Source organism: Lutra lutra, chromosome X (assembly GCF_902655055.1).
Source record: "Lutra lutra chromosome X, mLutLut1.2, whole genome shotgun sequence".
Classification (NCBI taxonomy): Eukaryota; Metazoa; Chordata; class Mammalia; order Carnivora; family Mustelidae; genus Lutra; species Lutra lutra.
In genome coordinates this window covers 4111847-4131631 of record NC_062296.1, presented here as the reverse complement: position 1 = coordinate 4131631, position 19785 = coordinate 4111847, and the positions used below count along the sequence as shown (strand labels likewise).

The 19785-nt window shown below is 44.4% G+C and overlaps 1 protein-coding gene and 1 pseudogene across 7 annotated transcripts in view; both read right to left on the bottom strand.

The window, feature by feature from the left end:
• The window catches only part of CD99L2 (CD99 molecule like 2), an 89198-nt gene that overhangs the window by 47201 nt on the left and 22212 nt on the right, over positions 1-19785 (bottom strand). The window lies entirely within an intron of this gene.
• LOC125092570 (uncharacterized) lies at positions 576-651 on the bottom strand (annotated as a pseudogene).

Here is a 19785-nt window from a genome sequence, read left to right as displayed (position 1 = left end):
AAGAGGCACAGGGTCAAATGAAAGAGTTCCCAATAGCTAAAATTGGACAATTTAATCAACAAAATAATATTAGATTATAATCCAAAGGACAAAATCTTCCTGGGTCCATGCTGATATATACATTAAACAAATACACAAAAGGGATAAAATAGAAGAACTCAATTTACATAAAGATTTCTAGCTCAAGGAGATGAAACCTAACCCTCCACTTCATAAGTGCTGACTTCCTTCCACAGATTACAGTATGAAAATATAGGTGGGAGAAGAGAGTAACTTTACAGTGGAGAAATCTAAGAAACACTGTATCAGAGTAACATCAACAGTGATGGGTCACATTGATAGTATATACCCTTGATAGGATGGGATGAGACAGCCCCTACACATGTGTGTTCTTCACTCAAAAACCTATAACCCCAATATAATAATGGAAAAACATCAGACAAATTCCAATCCTACAAAATATGTGACCAGAACTCCTCAAAACCAAGGTCATCAAAAACAAACAAAAGTCTGAGAAACTGGCACAGCCTGAAGACCCTAAGGAATTATAATGAAGATAGGTCACTGGTACGTGGATTGGATCCTGGAACAATAAAAAAGGGGGGACTTTAGATACTACACTAGATCTTAGCCAAAAGGCCGAGAAGCGATGGGGCGGGGGGCTTTAGATAAAAACAAAGGAAATCCGAATAGAGTATGGACTTCAGTTAATAATAGTGCACTGATATTGGTTCATTAATTGTGACAGAGATACAACACCAATGGAAAATGTTAAAAATACAGGAAACCGATTGCAGAGCATATGAGGACTCTCTATACTAGCCTGGCATTGTAAGTCTAAACCTGTTCTAAAAAAAAAAAAAAAAAAAAAAAAAAAACTATTTTTAAAAATCCACTTCCCATAGCAAAAAAAAAAAAAAATATTAAGAGATGTCTAGGCTATAGAAGAGATATATTAGGATACAGAAACTATATATAGGATACAGAAAAAATAAAAGGTCAACACCAACAACTAAAAATCAATCCAACTAAAGTCACCAAACAGAAAAAAGAAACATATTAAACAGAAAACATGAACTTTAACACAATATGTACAATTATATCATAAAAAAAAATTGAGTGTAAAGAGGGTAAATCTATCAAAAGATAAACAGAATAAAAAGATAACTATATGCTGTTAACAACATATACACCTAAAACAAAATAATCACACACAGAATAGACTATAATAGAGAACTATATACCAGGTGACATTTAAAAGGAAGGAAACAGATTTGGCAATATTAATATGACAAGGTGGAACTCAAGATCCCAACCTTTAAACAGGACAAATGCAGTATTTTATAAAACATATAATCCACAAGAAAATTTAGTCATAGCACTTAATATCTTAGCTTCTAAAATTCTGAAGCAGACTTTTGCTTCTTGCTATGATGGCGAAACTGGTATCAGATTAGCCCTCCCATTGTAAACACTATGAAATGGACAAAACATGAGCTAACAGCTTTCAGCACTACATAGCAATCCTGGAGATCACGGAAATTGTGAAAGCTAAATCCAACAGGTGATCCTGGATTGGATCCTGAACCTATAAAGGGCATTACTGGGGCACTCAATGAAATCTGAAAGAGGTCTATCGACCAGATGGTAACACTGGATCACTGTCAAGCTCCTGATCTTTTGGATTTACAGCACTCAGGAAAGAAAGTGTGCTTGTTTTTAGGAAATGCACACTTTACTATTAAGATGTAATAAGCATCATGCTTGCGACTGAGTCTGAAATGTTTCTGAAAAAAATATTTAGACCCAACCTTACATACCAGGGCAAATGTGGTAAAACTGGGAAATCTAGGTGATCAGTAAATGGAGATTCCTTCTATTAGACATTATTGTGACAACTGACGAAACTTGAATTGGGTCTAAGGATTACATGGTAGTAATACGTCAACATTTATTTCCTGATTCAAATGGTTATGCTGAGGAGATATAGCAGGATGTCCTTGTTTGAAGGAAATGCACCCTCAAGTTATATTGTAGATGCTGGGGGGTACTGATGGAGCATCAGGTAAGCAACTTACTCTCAGGTGATTTGGTGGAGGGAAGTGCTTTATACTGTATTTGCAAGTTTCCTATAGGTTTGTAATTATTTCAACATTTAAAAAATTAAAATTAATTAAAAATGCATATCTCTCAACCCAGCAATTGCACCTTTAGGCACCTGTTACAGAAAAATACTTTTGCACATGTGCCCAAAGAGGTATGTACAAGGTTGTTCACAACAGTACCACTTAAAATAGCAAAAAGAAATGGAAACAGACCAAGTGTTCATCAAAAAGAATGAAATAAAACATAGTTCTTCAACACAATGAAAAGTTATATACCTGTTTAAAGAATGGACTACCCTCAGGAAACTGGGAATAGAAGGGAACTTCCTCAACTTGAAAAAGAGTATCTGCAAAACTTGACGGTGAGAAACTAAAGCTTTCCTTCCAAGATCGGAAACAAGGCAATGATGTCCCTGCTCCCCAGTGCTTTTCAGCATCCTAGTGGAAGTCCTACGTACTATAATAAGACAAGAGGAAAAAAAGATATACTGATTGGGAAGGCAGAAACAAAAACTGTCTTTGTTCAAGAGAAAAATGTAGATAACCCAAAAGGATTTGCCAAAAAAAAAACCCTCCTTACACCCCTGAAACTATTAAGTGACTACAACAAGGTTGGAGGATACAAGGTTAGTCACTTTCCTACATATCAGCAATGAACAAGTGGAATTTGAAATTAAAAACACAACACTAGGGGCGCCTGGGTGGCTCAGTGGGTTAAAGCCTCTGCCTTTGGCTTAGGTCATGATCTCAGGTTCCTGAGATGGAGCCCCGCATCGGGCTCTCTGATCAATGGGGAGCCGGCTTCCTCCTCTCTCTGCCTGCCTTTCTGCCTACTTATGATCTGTCTGTCAAATAAATAAAATGTTAAAAAAAAAAACACAGCCCCAATATTAGCAGCCCCCCAAAAGAAATGTCTGGTATAAATCTAACAAAACATACAGAAGATCTATATGAATAAAACTATAAAACTGTTACAAAAGAAATCAATGAAGGACTAAATAAATGGAGAGATATTCCATGTTCATGGATAAGATGACACAATACTGTCAACATGTCAGTTTCCCAACCTGATTTACAGATTCAGTGCAATCACAATCAAAACGTCAGCAAGTTATTTTGTAAATATGGAGAAACTGATTGAAAAGTTTATGTACAGGGCGCCTGGGTGGCTCATTGGCTTAAGCCTCTGCCTTTGGCTCAGGTCATGATCTCTGGGATCAAGTCCTGCATCGGGTTCTCTGCTCGGCAGGGAGCCTGCTTCCCCCCCACTCACTCTGCCTGCCTCTCTGCCTACTTGTGATCTCTGTCAAATAAATAAATAAAATCTTTTAAAAAATAAAGAAAGAAAAGTTTATGTGCAGAGGACAAAGACCCTAAATAGCCAATACAATACTGAAGGAAAAGAAGAAGATAGGAGGACTGACACTACCCAACTTCAACACTTACTGTAAAGTTACAGTAGTCAAGATAGTGTAGTATTAGCAAAAGAGAGACAAACACATTAATGGAACAGAATAGAGAGCTCAGAGATAGACCCATATAAATATAGTCAACTGATGTTTTACAAAGGAGAAAAAGCAACACAATGGAGAAAATACAGTCTATTCAACAAATGGAACCAGAATGACAGGATAACCACCTGCAAAAAAAAGAAAAGAAAAACAAACAAAAAACCCGAAACCAGACTTAGACTTTACATCCTTCACAAACATTAACTCGAAATGGATCACAGACTTAAATATGAAACACAAAATGATAAATCTCCTAGAAGCAAAACAGGAAAAAACCTAAATGACTTGGGTTTCGCAATGACGTTTTTAGAAGTAACACCAAAAGCATGACCCGTGGAAAAACTTGGTAAGCTGGACCTCATTAAAATTAAAAACAACTTCTCTGTGAAAAGCACGATCGAGAGACGGAATAGACAAGGCACAGGCTGGAAGGAAATATTTACCAAAGGCACATCTGATAAAGAGCCATTATACAAAATAGACAAAGAATGCTTAAAACTTAAACAACCTGATTAAAAACTGGACGGCACCCCAGCTGCCCCTCGTGCCTCATCATTCCCTGCAGACCTAGGGTCCAGGCCCACTTTATGTGGTTCTAAATAGATACTTCTCCAAAGAAGACCTCCAGGTGGCCAACATGCCTGTTAAAAGATGCTCAAGATCACTGATCTTCAGAGAACTGCAAATCAAAACTGCAGTGAGAGATCACCCCACACCTATTGGAATGGCTAGTATCCAAAAGATACGTGTTGACAAGAATGTGGAGGAAAAGGCACCCTTATGTACTGTTAACAGGAAAGTAAATTGGTACAACCACTAATGAAAAACAGTATGGAGGGTCCTCAACAAAAGAAAACTAGAACTACCACAATCCAGTGAGTCCCAGTTCTGGGTACACATCCGAATGAAATGAAATCACGCTCTCAAAGAGATCTCTGCACCCCCATGTTCACTGCAGCATTACTCACAATAAGCAAACAAGGAAACGATGTAAGCTTCCATTGATAGCTACAGACGGATAAAGACACATACACACACACACAGTGATGTACTATTCAGCCATTAAAAAAAAGGAAATTCTACCTTTTAAAAAAAAATGTATGGATCTTGAGGGCATCATGCTAACTGAAATAACTCAGACAGAAAAAGGCAAATACTGTATGATCCCACTTATAATGGGTAGTTAGACTAGTCAAATTGACAGAGTAGAATGGAATATTACTCAGCCATCAAAAAGAGTGAGCTCTTGCCATTTGCAACAACATGGATGGACCCAGAAGGTATAATGTTAACTGAAATAAGTCAGTCAGAGAGAGATAAATACCACATAATGTCACCTATATGTAGAATTTAAGAAACAAAACAAATGAACAAAGAAAAAAAAACACCAAAAAACCCAGATTCTTAACTACAGAGAACTGGTGGTTGCCAGACAGGACACGGAGAGAACAGGAAGAATGGGGGAGGCAGGTGGAGGTGAGGAAGAGGGCACGTATGGGGATGAGCACTTAGTAATGTACAGAACTGTGGAATCATTATAACGTGTACCTGAAACTGACATAACACTGTATGTTATATGTTAATTATACTCGGAAAAAAACAAAACAAAAAATGAGCTACCACTACACACCTGTGAGAATGGCCCAAACTGCAGACACCTCCAAGTGCTAGAAAGGGTGTGGAACAAAAGGAGAGCTCCTTAACTACTGGTGGGAATGTAAAATGGCACAGCCACTTTGGAAGACAATGTAGTGGTTTCTAGCAAAACAAAACATATATGCCATACAATCCAGCAACCGTACTCCTTGATATTTACCCAAAGGGGTTAAAAACTTATGTCCACACAAAACCCGCACACAGATGTTTACAATTTCTTTATTCTTAAGTGCCAAAACTTGGAAGCAACCAGATAAACTGTGGGACATCCAGACAATGGAATATTCGTTCATGCTAAGAAAAAATGAGGTATCAAGCCATGAACGGACAGAGGAACCTTTAATGTATATTACTAAGTGAAAGAAGCCAATCGTAAAAGTGACAAACTGTATGATTCCAACTGTCTAAAACTCTGGAAAGACCAAACTATGGAGACAATAAGGTCAGTGGTTGCCAGGGGTTGGCGGGGGGAGGGGATGCATAGGTGGAACACAGAAGACTTTTAGGGCCGTGAAAATATTCTGCATGATACTCTGATGGTGGATACGTGTCAGTGTAAATTTGTACAAACCCATACAATCTATAGTACCAAGAGTGAAACGGGAAGTAGGGACTTGGAGTGGTAATGGTATGTCACTGTAAGTTGATCGCTTGTAACCAGTGCACCACTGGTTGGGGGGGTGTTGATAGGAAGGGGCCTGTGCAAGTGTGGAGGCAGGAGGTATATGAGGAAACTGTACCTTCTGCTCAATACTGCTGTGAACCTAAAGCAGCTACAAAAAATGAAGTCTATTAAAAAGAATGAGAACAGGGGTCAGGGAGAAAGAGCACGGTGTATTAATTTAAAGCCTTCTCTGATTGGTTTTGAATCAGATACAGATATTTCTCTTACAATGACAGTATAAAATTCTGTCTCAACCCCTCCAAAATGATAAGCCAATCATCCTACTGGGTCTTCCTTCAAAACTCTATCCCTACTTTCTCACCCAAGAATTGCAAGTGTACGTTCATTCTTCCAATTAACATCATGCACAAATAATAATATGCAACAGAACACAACTTTGCAGTATTTATTAAACCCTCATTGACCTTGGATTCAATGGACCCAAACCATCTGTGGACAAAACCATTCAGCATCAATCTACACCCAGAGCTAATTAAGACTTCCTCAGAGTCTCCAATCAAGCACAGCTGCCAAATCAAGATGGGAACAAATATTCTCATGAGAAATACTATATCTCAAGTGGTCTAAAACAGGGTCATGTTCTCTGTCTCTTGTATGCAATCTCTAACAACTCACTTTGGGTGTAGGCAGACAGGAATCCTCCACGTTTATGACACTGACTCACCTTCTGGCACCAGACACACATTAGAAAGTGATTCACTGCAGGTTAAATTTACAAGCCCCAAAGTACTGTACCTGGGGGGACAGTGTTCAAGTATTCAGCAGAAAAGTTGCTTTGTTCCACTGCAGAGGACCACAACGAATTTCTTTTCATGGAAAAGGCATGTAGGGAGCTGGTAACACCTGTCTGAAAATGTCCTTTCACATTAGACAGAATTTACCTATGGACTTGTACATACCCTTAAGATGTATTTGATAAGCAAAGTGTTAGTTCTACCTACAGACACCCTAGCAGCTTGTGTCTGTCCTGAAGTAGATTTTGTCCCTTTGGGAAGAAACACAAACCTGATCTCGTATTGCAACCTGACCCACCACAGTGACCGGTGTCTAAAGCTAAGGGTACACTTTAATGAGGCCTGTAAACAAGACACAGCAGGCCCTTGTTAGAACCGGCTGGAATTCAGCACCTGCCAAAGCCTTGATTGAACTGTCCGACCCACGAGACAGCCCCACCTGATATGCCCCTAGTAGCCTTCTTTTGGGTTTGATGAACTAATCACTCCTCCTCTTATCCTCCCACCTGTTCTTAGTTCACCCTGAAAGTATATCCATCGGTCAGGGATTTAGGTTTGTCCATTTTTTTTCGGGGGTGGGGTGGGTCAGAGGGAGAGGGAAAGGGAAAGAAAAAGAAACCCAAACAGACTCCATGCTGACTGTGGAGCCCAACACCAGGGCTCGATCCCTCAGCCCTGAGATCATGACCTGAGCCAAAATCAAGAGTCAGATGCTCAAATGACTGAGCCACCCAGGGGCCCCAGTGTTTGTCCCTTCTGGTCAACATGGTAACCACTTGCCACATATGGCCGTGTCAGTTAAAAGCAAAATTCAATAAAAAACTTTAAAATACAGTTCCTGAGCCACACTAGCCACATTCTAAGTGCTCAGGAGCCACACTGGACAGGACCAAAGAATATCTCCACCGTCATGGAAAGTTCCAGTGGACAGTGCTGCTCCAGCCAGTCAGCTACTTCAAGCAGAGACCTGGACTTGGTGGTCTCCACGCAAATGCCAAACAGGTGTGTTCACTGTGATTAACCAAACTTGGTCCTTCTGTGAGAGGACCTTCGATCTGTTCGCAGACAATTACCAGTAGAGAGGACCTGTTAGTACTTCGTGACAAATCCATTTGGGTTTCATGCCAAAAGTCAAGTCCTCTCTGCAGAGGAACGGGTCTGCTCCTTGCTGGATTACGAACGGCAGAGGCAGCCAGGACCCATGCTGGGCATAGGGCCGGCACCTGAATCCATACCCCTTCTCAAGGAGGAAATGGGCTCAGCTGACATGAGGTCAATACCAAAATGCAGGGAAGACCCACGAGAAAATAGGCCAGAATCAAATTGGGACCCGAGGGGTCAAACCATGACCCCTTAATGAATGACCCCTTAATAGATAGGACTATGGTACAAGCCCCTTGATCACCGGGGTTCAGGAGGAATAAGACTAAACCCAGTCCCGAGTGACTGAGCCTGCTTATGGAGGGGTGGGCGTGGGGTCACAGCTTGGTTTAACCTGAAATGAGCCATGCAATAAGACCTCCTGTGATGTGGCTGCTCACAGGGCCCTGTGTTTCCCTGTCCTCCCTGGCAGAGGGCAGCTGGGGCTGTGAGTCAGAAAAGGAAAACCTACGGGGGGGGGAGGAGGAGGGGCAGGGAAGAACATTCCTACAAACTGCTTCTTGTGGGAAATCTATGCGACGAACTCACCGCCACGCATGGTCAACTTTACAAATGTCTCTGGCAAAAGTCGTTTCTCTCCCTCCCTAACACAAACAAGTGAGGTAGCCCTTGCCCACCTCGTGCTAGACGGGGGGGGGGGGGGGGGGGGGCAGGGAACAAACCCAAAACGCTCAGTTATGCTAGGCGCTGATTTCCCTGAATTTCTGCACCGTTTTAACTCTTGTTGCCTCAATCTAGATTCGAACACATCTGTCTGGATAAATTTATGCTTTTACACCTCGAAGCACGCTGAGTAATTAATATCTTCTGGGTTAGCTAAGCACTGCTGCATTGCAAGGGAACATGAAAATGGTTTCCCTCCAATTCTGATTACTAAATGGATTTAGCTACCGCCACCTGAGCTCCCACTAGTTTCATGAATAAAATTTAAAGCACTCCCAGAGAGGACAACAGTGACGGGAAGGCATCATGCCCTCACAGCTGCAGTGCGACCCAGGCAGCCGACTGCAGGTCCCCGAGCGCCACACCTGGCCCCAGGTACCTGTGTCAAGGGGAACTTGGGAAGCAAGGCGCCTCGGCCAAAAGTCTGTCTACAGATTTCTGGGAAGCATCCCAGTGGCCTGTCTATGTACATGGCAAGCAAACTGATTTAAAAGGTGGAAGGAGGAATCTTTTTCACAAAGTGCTTAAGTCACTTTGCTGATTTAAAGGACAGTGTCCGGGGCCGCCTGGGTAGCACAGTCAGTAAAGAGTGGAGACTCCTTGATTCTAGCTCAGGTCTGAGTGTCAGACCCTGACAAAAAATAAAGGACATCCTCATTCCTCCTTTCCACCCGGAAAGGTAAAGGTCTATGACAGCTGTTCTGAGGAAATCCCAAAGGTGCCCAGAATGGCTGTAGGGATGACCTCTTCTGTAGAAGTCAGAGCTGAGAGCCGGCGGATTCTTCTTCCAGAGAAAAAATGGAGTATGGGGGGCAACGGGGACTAGTTTATTTATTTTTAGAGAGAGAGAGCAAACGAGCGAGCGAGCGAGCAGGAAAAGGGACAGAGGGAGAGGAAGAGGAGGAGGAGCAGCCTCCCCGCTGAGCACAGAACCCGATGCAGGGCCGGGTGTCACGACCCAGAGAGCATGACCTGAGCCGAAATCAGGAGTCGGAGGCTCCACCGACTCAGCCCCCCAGGGTCACAGCGCAAGACACTGAGCGCCTTGCTCAGGGTGCTACCGCTGGTGTACCATCACAAACTCGAGCCCAGCTCTGGTCCAAGGCGGGTCCAAGGACAGCAGTACCAGTGACCAGCTTTGGAGCCAAAGAGCCTGGGTGCAGAGGTCCCAGCTCGGTCGCTCACTCGCAGAAAAACCCCGGGCAGGGATGGCTCAGTGCTTGTTTCCTCATCTGTAACGTGGACGCCTCACCAGATGCTCCTGCGGCTAAGCTGATGCGGAGAGGAAACTGGTCCTTACACAGAGTGGGGCGAGTGCCAAATGTGACACACACGCGTCTGTCACATGTGAGCTGTAATTATTACATTTCACATTAAGTAAAACCCAGTACTAGACCCATTACTAAGTAGGAGGCCCTCAAAGCATACGCATGAATAAACAGCATATAGGAGAGTGATTAAAATGTTCAAAAGCTTAATAGATGCAGAGACAGCAAAGCCACGCTCGGACCTGAATCACCCCGTGTCTGATGAACTTTAGATCCTACTCATGTGCCTTGATTCCCCAAGCTTACATGTCACAACAATACCACTGGCCATCCCCACACCCTCCTAAACCACAGGCTCTTGACCAACACCAATGCACGTGGCCTTTCCTACCCCTGCAGCCAATATTAACGTAAGTGTCAAAGAGGAGATGCGCCTGATTTCTTAAGTGAGGCGGGAAGCGGTCTCTGGTTGATGCTGCCCAGATTGAAATTTCCAAATCAGAGCCATGCATAACTAAACAGGACCTGGAAGATCACCTAGTCCAACCCGGTCATTTTAGAGATAAAGCAAATATCCTAAATGGTCTACTGGAGGGGGGGTGGGTTCAAGTCGGCTGAACAAAAACAGGGGAATTCCATTATGACTATGATGCCGCCAACTCTGGCTTTCTTTTTCAACATCCCTCTGGCTAGCCGAGGTCTTTTCTGGTTCCATATAAATTCTAGGATTATTTGTTCCATTTCTTTGAAAAAAGCTGATGGTACTTTAATAGGGATTGCATTCAATGTATAGATTGCTTTAGGTAGCATAGATATTTTCATAATATTTGTTCTTCCAATCCATGAGCATGGAACGTTTTTTCCATTTTTTTGTGTCTTCCTCAATTTCTTTCATGAATACTTTATAGTTTTCTGAGCGCAGATTCTTTGTCTCTTTGGTTAGGTTTATTCCTAGGTATCTTGGTTTTGGGTGCAGTTGTAAAGGGGACTGACTCCTTAATTTCTCCTTCTTTGTCTTGTTGTTGGTGTACAGAAGTGCAAGACAGTTCATTATGTAGTACAGATGGGTTTGGGAGAAGCCTGGCTCGTATCATGGCTCCTTAAAGAGCCGGCCTGGACAGAGAGCCCGATCTACCCAATTAACTTCAAAGGCAAAGTAAAGCAATCGTGTCACCAGGTCCAGCATCAGCTAGGTGCTCCGCCGTCCATGTTCATCAGCAGGCTCGGAGACAGAATCAGAGTTTATACTGGACAAGCCCATCAAGATCTCAGCCTTGGCACCTGGCCAGGCCTGCGCAAAGGGAGACCAGAGCAGCCAGCCCACGGCAGCTCCTGTACGTCCCCAACACAGACCTTTCTCCAGAAATCCAATCCTGTAGGCCACGCTATTCAAGGGAGACTTCCACAACTCCTCTGGAGAAACACACCCGACCAGCCTCTGTCTTCCCTCCCCTTCCGAGCTCCAGCGAGTGCCTTACCATCCACCTACGATCCTGAATCAAAAGCCTGGCTATTCTTCTTGATCCTTCCTTCATCTGTGATCCATCCATGACCAAGTTGTAGGTATTTCGCTACCAAAAGAGCTCTCCTCTCCATTCCATGAGCTCCACTTCCATGGCCACTCCCTTAATTTCTCATCTCAATTGTAGGAACAGTCCTCCAGCTGCCCTCCTCAGCTTGAGTCTTTTCTCTGTTCTGTTGCCCAAAAGCTGCGATAAAAAGATCTACTTGGGTCACTGCTGTTAACTCAAAACCTACCAATTGCTCCCCATTGCCTAAAGAATCAAGCCCTAACTCTTTGTGCCTAGCATTCAAAACCCAAGCGTTCTCTGTGCTCTTCTACCTCGAGGCCCACTGCTCTCTTTGGCCCAATTCCCTTCTTTGTATACAGATCGTCAGCATACAGGGGTGCTTCCTCCATGCAGCCCATCTGGGGCCCACCCCCCACCAGGTAAACCTCATCACACTGGTCATGCTTCAGCCTTCATGCTAAGTAAACCAGGTATAACTAGACCCGTCACCCTCACAGTGGACTGTAAATTCTTTAAAGACAGGGACTGGGCCCTTTCCGCATGCCCCCCATATACCACAGGGCCTTGTCTGGAACAGTGCTCAGTCCACAGCCTCTAATTAACCACTCTTCTGGAAGAGGCTTTGATTGGAAACCCAAGCCCAGCTATGTCCAGCGCACAACACTTACAACTACTTCTTTACACCAGTGAACAGACAAAATCTTCTGCCAAGGAAAACCCATGCAGTTTGTCCTGGAAGCACTTTAAAAACCAGAGAGTGCCTCCAAGTGAGGAAGACAATTAAGGGGGAGGCCTAACTCTCTCAACCGGAAGGGCTTCTTGGGAATCCAGCTGTTCCTGGTAATTGGTTTTTGGATCAGTCAGAAAACAGAAGCGGCTTTTAAGGAAGATTCCCCCCTGACTAGCGGCCTGGAAGAGGGGAAAACTCCTCTTACCCAAGAGTACTTTTGCCATAGTGCAAGTGAGAAGAAAAAAGACCCATGAAGAGTGGTCTATTCAGATCCATTTCCTGTTTTGTTTTGTTTTTAACTGGATTCTTTGTCTTTATTGTTGGGTTGTAAGTGTTCTTTATATGATCCAGACCGAAGTCTCTTAGCAGATATAGGATTTGCATGAGCGCTTTTTTCTTTCAGCACCTGGGCTTTTGGTGCCAACCCAAAAAGGCTTTGACTAACCAAGGGCATGAAGATTCACTCCGTGTTTTCCTCCTCCACGAATTTTATAGTTTCTGTTCTTACCTATGAATCTCAGATCCATTCTGAGCTAATCGTGTGTGTGCGTGTGTGTGCGTGTGCGTGTGTGTGTGTGTGTGTGTGGTGTGAGGTAGGCATCCAACTTTTTTTTTGGCACACAGAAATCCATTCATCCCTGAGCTGGCTGTTAAAAAGACTATCCTTAGCATGGAGGACAAGGGGAGATGGAGAGGAGAAGGGAGTTGAGGGAAATTGGAAGGGGAGGTGAACCATGAGAGACTATGGACTCTGAAAAACGATCTGAGAATTTTGAAGGGGTGGGGGGTGGGAGGTTGGGGGCACCAGGTGGTGGGTATTGTAGAGGGCACGGATTGCATGGAGCACTGGGTGTGGTGCAAAAATAATGAATACTGTTATGCTGAAAAAAATAAAAAAATTAAATAAAAAAAAAACTAAATTGAACAACAAAAAAAAAAGACTATCCTTTCTTCATGAATTTTAGGATCATCTCGTCCATTTCTACAAAGGAGGCTGCTGGGATTTTGACTGGAATGGCCTTGAGTCTGCAGATCAATTTGGGAAGTATTATCCCATCTGTTTCTAAACATGCTCAAAGCTCTCCCATTTGAAGCTAGAAAACCCTCTTTTGGCTGTACATCCCAGCTTCCCCCCGCCCCCCGGTCTCACAGCCACTCAGCATGTCCCAAACCAAACACCTGCGCTTGCCCCTCCAACCTAGACCTTTTCCTGGGTCCCTCCCGTTTCACTGAATGCCACAGCCACCCCACCCCATTGTCCAAGCCAGCAACCTGCGCATCGTCCTGGACAGCTCGCTCATGCTCACAGCTGTGATATCATCATGAATCCTCGACTCTACTACTACAACAAGCCCTCGGGCCACCCACTTCTCCACATCCCCACTACAGCCATCATCTCTTACCTGGACAACCCCAGGAGCCATCCCTGTGGCCCGTACATGTCTAATCCCTACCCCAGCCCGTTCTCCACATGGCATGTGGGGACACACCCTTTTTCCTTTTTTTTTTTTAAGATTTTATTTATGTATTTGACAGAGGGAGACACAGCGAGAGAGGGAACACAAGGAAGGAGAGAGGGAGAAGCAGGCTTCCTGCCGGGCAGGAAGCCCGATGTGGGGCTTCATCCCAGGACCCTGGGATCATGACCTGACTGAAAGCAGAGGCTTAACCCACTGAGCCACCCAGGCGCCCCCCCCCCTTTTTCCTTTTTAAACAAACATCATGGCACATCATTTCCCTGCTCAGAGTGTAAATTCCACACGCTTAACTGTGGCCTGCAAGGCCCAGTCTGATCTGACCCCTGCCCGCCTCTCTCTGCAGGCCCTATCTTGTACGAGGTCTCTGCTTAATGTCATTTCTCTTATCTGTTTTCAGGTAATGTGGGTCCGTTCTGAAAATCCTAGAAAATGTGAACTAGAATAAGAAGTAAAATATCAGCAAGTGATTACAACACAGATGAATCTTGAAGACATTATGCTAAGTGAAATCAGCCAGTCACAAAAGGACAAATACTGAGTGATTCCACTTATAGGAGGTCCCTAGGGTAATCAAATTCATAGACAGAAAGTAGAACTGTGGCTGCCAGGGGCTCGGAGGAGAGGAAATGAGGAGCTGCTGTTTAATGGGCCAAGTTGCAGACTGGCCGCACGACACGGACACATCACGTTACAGGTTTCTCTCCACACTTAAAAATCACCAGAAGTAACAGTGAGTGATGGTTTCTTAAAAACAAACATCACAAAAATGAAGTCAACAATCTCAGAGCATATTGACTTTGGGCACAACCTGAAATGTGGCCTGATCATTCACCCCTGAGAACACAGCAAACTCCAATGCGGGACTCGGAGCTTCTCCATCAGAACAGACTGACCACGCCGATGAGCCTCTTCAGCCTCTCTCAGGCACCTGGGTCGGGGGTCCAGGCAGGTGACTCGAAGGTCACACATCGGGAAAACTGGGTTGTGGGAAAGGTCTCTTTTGTGTTGACCCCCAAAGTGGCCTGGATCCTCTGCCCCTACAAAGAAAAAGTCTGTCCCCTGTTGCCCAAGTCAGTCACTGAGACATCCGGATCATACGGTGACAGTCACCACTTAACAGTACCAGGAGATCTCATGTCCCTGCCACACCCCTCACTTTCTGCCTCAATCCCTTCCTCCCTCACTGGGAGGACTTCTCCCCATTGACCTGCTCCATCTGTCCAATCTGCAAGGAACGGTCCGCTCTAATTCCCTTCCCTGATACACCCAGCGGCAGATTGCTGCTTCTGTCAACAGTGACAAATTCAACAGCTGTCTACACAATTAGGGGACAAAGCCCTGCCAGCCCTTGGCACTTGTGTGGCGCTCTGTAAACAGTGACTAAGCAATCAGGGGAGAAGTGTCAAAAACCAGAAAGAGCCATCCTATGGGTATAAACCCATGCTGGTCCGTAAGCCGCTTCTCGGGCTTATCCTTGAAGGCAGCGATCGGCCTGGTCCATCCTTCAACACAAACCTTCAGAAGGAGACACACAGTCCCCCGTGCACCCTGGGTTTTCACATCTGTGGAGAAGGGGAGACTGGTGTTTTGGGCTCTACGGCAATTTCGAGGAACATATCCAGGCCTGTGTGTGCTGGATTTGGCTAACTGAATCCCCAAATCAGCCAGTTGTGTGAAAGAATATAAATTTAATAAGCTATTTAACACTGTGCAAAACAAAATGACAGCGGTTCAGCTGAACTTGCCCCTTTCACTGCTCTGTACACAAGCTGATGGCGGACGCTGAGGGCAGAGATATTTTGAGGATACAAGGCAATTTTTTTTTAAAAGATTTTATTTATTTTATTTGACAGATAGAGATCACAAGTAGGCAGAGAGGCAGGCAAAGAGAGAAGGAGGAGGAAGCAGGCTCCCTGCCAAGCAGAGAGCCCGATGCGGGGCTCGATCCCAGGACCCTGGGATCATGACCTGAGCCAAAGGCAGAGGCTTTAACCCACTGAGCCACCCAGGCGCCCCATACAAGGCAATTTTTTAAAAATTTTATTTATTTGAAAGAGAGAGAGACCACGCGCAAGCACAAGCAGGGGAGTAGTATAAGGACAGGGAGAAGCAGGCTCTCCACTGAGCAGGGAGCCCAACATGGGGCTCCATCCCAGGACCCTGGGATCACGACCTGAGCCGAAGGCAGACGCCCAACCTTCTGAGCCCCCCAGTCGCCCAACAAGACAATTTTTAAAAATCCATGAGATGACAAGCATCCTACAAGTCTACATTGTTGAACATTCCCATTCAGTTTAGAGGGAAGGGGAGGCACACAAAGAAAGTTTCCTGTGGCATGCAGCAGAATCCAATGTATCTACTTTTTAAGCTTCTTTCCAGCCCAAATATGTCCTTTAAATCATGAACCAAGCCAGGCTCAGCCATGGGAACAGTCACCATGAAGAACCTCAGTAATTCTGCAGACCACCTTCATCCCCCAAATGCACCTGACATTGACCCCACAGTTAGAAACATTCCACGAGCACATAGCACCGAATGTTGCACGTTGCGACACAGCACTACTCACGGAATCGTCTTGGCACCTCTGTCAAAGAAACAACTCAGGCTACCTGAACTCTAACTCCCTTTTATGGTAATCTTCTCCACAGAAAGGGTGTCTGGGAGGTCTGGGGCCAGCTCTCGTGCCTCTTCTCTTCCATGGCATCTGAAGCAAGGCTGGACGTGGTGAGTTCTCAGGGCACCTGCGCCGTCTTTGTCAAATGAAGTCACCTTGCCCAGTGTTTTCTTTCAGTAACACCGAGCCCTTCACAAAGGAGAATTCCCTCGTTTCCGGGAGGAAAAGGAATGAATGAATGTGGATAAGGTTTAGGATCATCACACTGAGTGCCAGAAGCCAGACCAAAAAGAGAGAACATGCTACACGATCCCATTTCTATGAAATGCTAGAAAATGCAAACTAATCTATAGTGACAGAAAACAGAGCAATGATTGTTGAGGAAGGGGACAAGGGCAGAGGGAGATTCCTAGGGACACAAGGAAACTTCTGGGGCTGCTGTAGACTACAGTAAGATATACCTCCCTGGGGGCAAGGGGCAAGCAAATGCCTGAGTCCTTACAATAGCTTCTGAGGGCCTCGGTATCTACCCCCACCCCACCCACCTCCTCTAGGTTTGCTCATTTCTTGTTCTCATAAAGCCTGGAATAATATATACCAAAATGTTAATGGTAATTATCCACGGGTGATGCCTATTTTCTTATTTTCTGAGATTACTAATTTTATATTCAAAAGTTTTTTAAACAATGTAATTCAAAGATAACCACCAAAGATAATAAGCTAAATGTGAGAAATCACAAAACGCCTAAAGACCACACAGTCAGCTCTTGGACAGTGCACTTAGTAATATATTCATGGATGTGTTTCCCCAGGCAAGGGAAACAAAAGCAAACATTAAGTACTGGGATTGCATCAAAATAAAAAGCTTTTGCACAGGAAAGGAAACCAACAAAATAGAAAGGCAGCCAAGTGAATGGGAGAAGATATTTGCAAATGATATATCCAATAAGGGGTTAATATCCAGAATAAAAACCCACAATCCAATTAAAAATGGGCAGAGGACCTGAGTAGGCATTTTTCCAAAGAAGAAATCCAGATGGCCAACAGACACATGAAATGAGGCTCAACATCACCAGTCATCGGGGAAATACAGATCGAAACCACAATGAGATATTCTCTTACACCTGTCAGAATGGCTAGTATCAAAAAGACCAGAAGTAACAAGTGTCGGTGAGGGTGTGGAGAAAAAGGAACCCTCTTGCTCTGTTGGTGGGAATTCAAACTGGTACAGCCACTGTGGAACAGTACAGAGGTTTCTCAAAATGTTAAAAATAGATCTACCATATGATCCAGTAATTCCACTACTGGGTCTTTACCCAAAGAAAACAAAAACACTAATTCTAAGGGATACATGCACCCTATGTTTTTTGCAGCATTATCTACAATAGCCAAATTATGGAAGCAGCCCAAGTGTCCATCAACAGACGAACGGATGAAGAAGATGTGGTGTGTGTACACAAACACACACACACACACACACACACACACACACACACAATGGAACATTACCCAGCCATTAAGAAGAGTGAGATCTTGCCATCTGTAACAACATGAATGGACAAAGAGGGTATTATGCTAAGGGAAATAAGTCAGAGAAAGAAAGACTAACCATATGATTTCACTTATATGTGGAATGTAAAAAACAAACCAACAAAGAAACAGACTCTTAAATGCAGAGAACTGGTAGGGGAGGTCGGGGGGCTGGGCAAAGCAGATGGAGGGGACTAAGAGGTACAAACTTCCAATTACAAAGTAAACATGTCGTGGAGGTTTAGCATAGGTACAGCATAGGGAATACAGTCAATAATATTTTAATAACGTCATATGGTGACAGACAGGGACTACCCTTACCGTGGTGAGCACTGAGTAATGCACAGAACTGTGGAATCATGTTGTACCTGAAGCTAATACTGTATCTTAATGACACTTCAATAAAAAAAGGTAGGGGCACCTGACTGGCTCAGTCGGTAGAACACGCAACTCCTGATCTCAGGGTTGTGAGTTTGAGCCCGAAGTTAGGTGTAGAGATTATTGAAAAATCTTCAAAAAATAAAAGGTAAATGACAACCCTATGATAGCCTCTACAGTACGCCGAATCCCTCAAGAATGTCCACCTCCTAAGCCCAGGAACCTATGAATAGGTCTTAAGGGAATTCTGCCCCATGTGGTGAAAGGGACACGGCACATGTGATTAAATCAAGGGTATGGAGATGAGGAGATCATCCTGGACTACCCTTGGGGGCCCAAGGTAATCACAAGGGTCCCTATAAGTAAAAAAGGGACAAAGCAGGGTCAGAGTCAGTGTGATGGCAGGAAGGAGGCCATGAGCTAAGGAATGCAGGGGACTAACAGACCCTGGAAAAGTCAAGGAAACAGATGGAACAAAGCCCTGCTGACACGCTGATTTTAGCCCAGCAAGACCCTTGTCAGATTTCAGGCCTCCAGAGTATCAGAGAACATATCTGAAGGAGGCCAAGTGTCCACCTTTGTTCTTAACACGTTTGCAGCATTCATTTGGAAATCGTTCCAGATCTTACTCGGCTAGTCCTGTAATATCACACTTTTGAGAAGCAATTATTCTTAAAAAAAAAAAAAAAGTCTTACTTACAATTATGTGTGTTCTAATTGGGTAACATGACTGACAAAAGCCTTAATTATGGCCCATAATTCACACCCAGTCCATAACTAGGTCTTTGCTACAAGCTGGCATTTGTGAACGTCACACCATGGTCCTGTCATCTGTGCAGCTCTTCCCCAATTATCGTACTCGCAAGGGCACTAGCGCAAGGCAAGGTGACAAATGATGGCGTCCAGCTACCGGAGACTTTTACTTACCTGAGAAAAAGCATCTTCTGATGACTCTGGCCCAAAACACAGAAAGGGGCTTCATCCAGTGGGGACCAACTCGACCCAGTAGGTACTCCATTTGCTCGTCTTGCAAATTAGTACAATCCTTAAGTAAAGGCCGGCTGCCGACACTCGAATTTTCCAATGGAAAGACCCAGGCCCAAAATCAAAGGAATCAAGCCAAGATGTGAGAATTCAACGAGGACCCTGAAGCACCGGGTCTCTTACACCTGAAGCAGCCTCAGCATGGGGACAGGAACATTCTTCAGTATACCCGCCCACAGCGCTATCCTAGGTTGAATAGCACATCTCAAAATTTCACAGCCTCAGAACCTGTGAATGAAGTCAGATTAAAATGAGGTTGCACTGGAGGAGAGTGGCCCTGAAACCGACGACTAGTGTTCTTAAGAGAGAAATGTGGACCCAGGGAAGACCTCCATAAGAGGACGGAGGCAGACACTGAAGCAGTGCCGGCCCCCTTCAGGAGCTAGGAAGAGGCAAGGATGCTACCCGGACCCTAAGAGGCAACAAGGGGGCGTGGCCCTGCTCACACGCTCACTTCGGACCTCAAGAATCATGAGAAAATACATTTTTGTTGTTCTAAGTAATCCAGCTTGTGCTACTTTGTTACAGCAGCCCTAGGAAAACAATGGAGGCACACATGGCCAGAGCATTCTAGAATCATCAAGAGTTAGGAGTAGAGCAGGTAGGGTTAATCCAGAACGCTTCCCAGGAATAGTGAGCTTAACAGAAGGTTCCAAAAGTGGGAAGAATGCAGTTTGGGAAGGAGAAGGGTGGGGG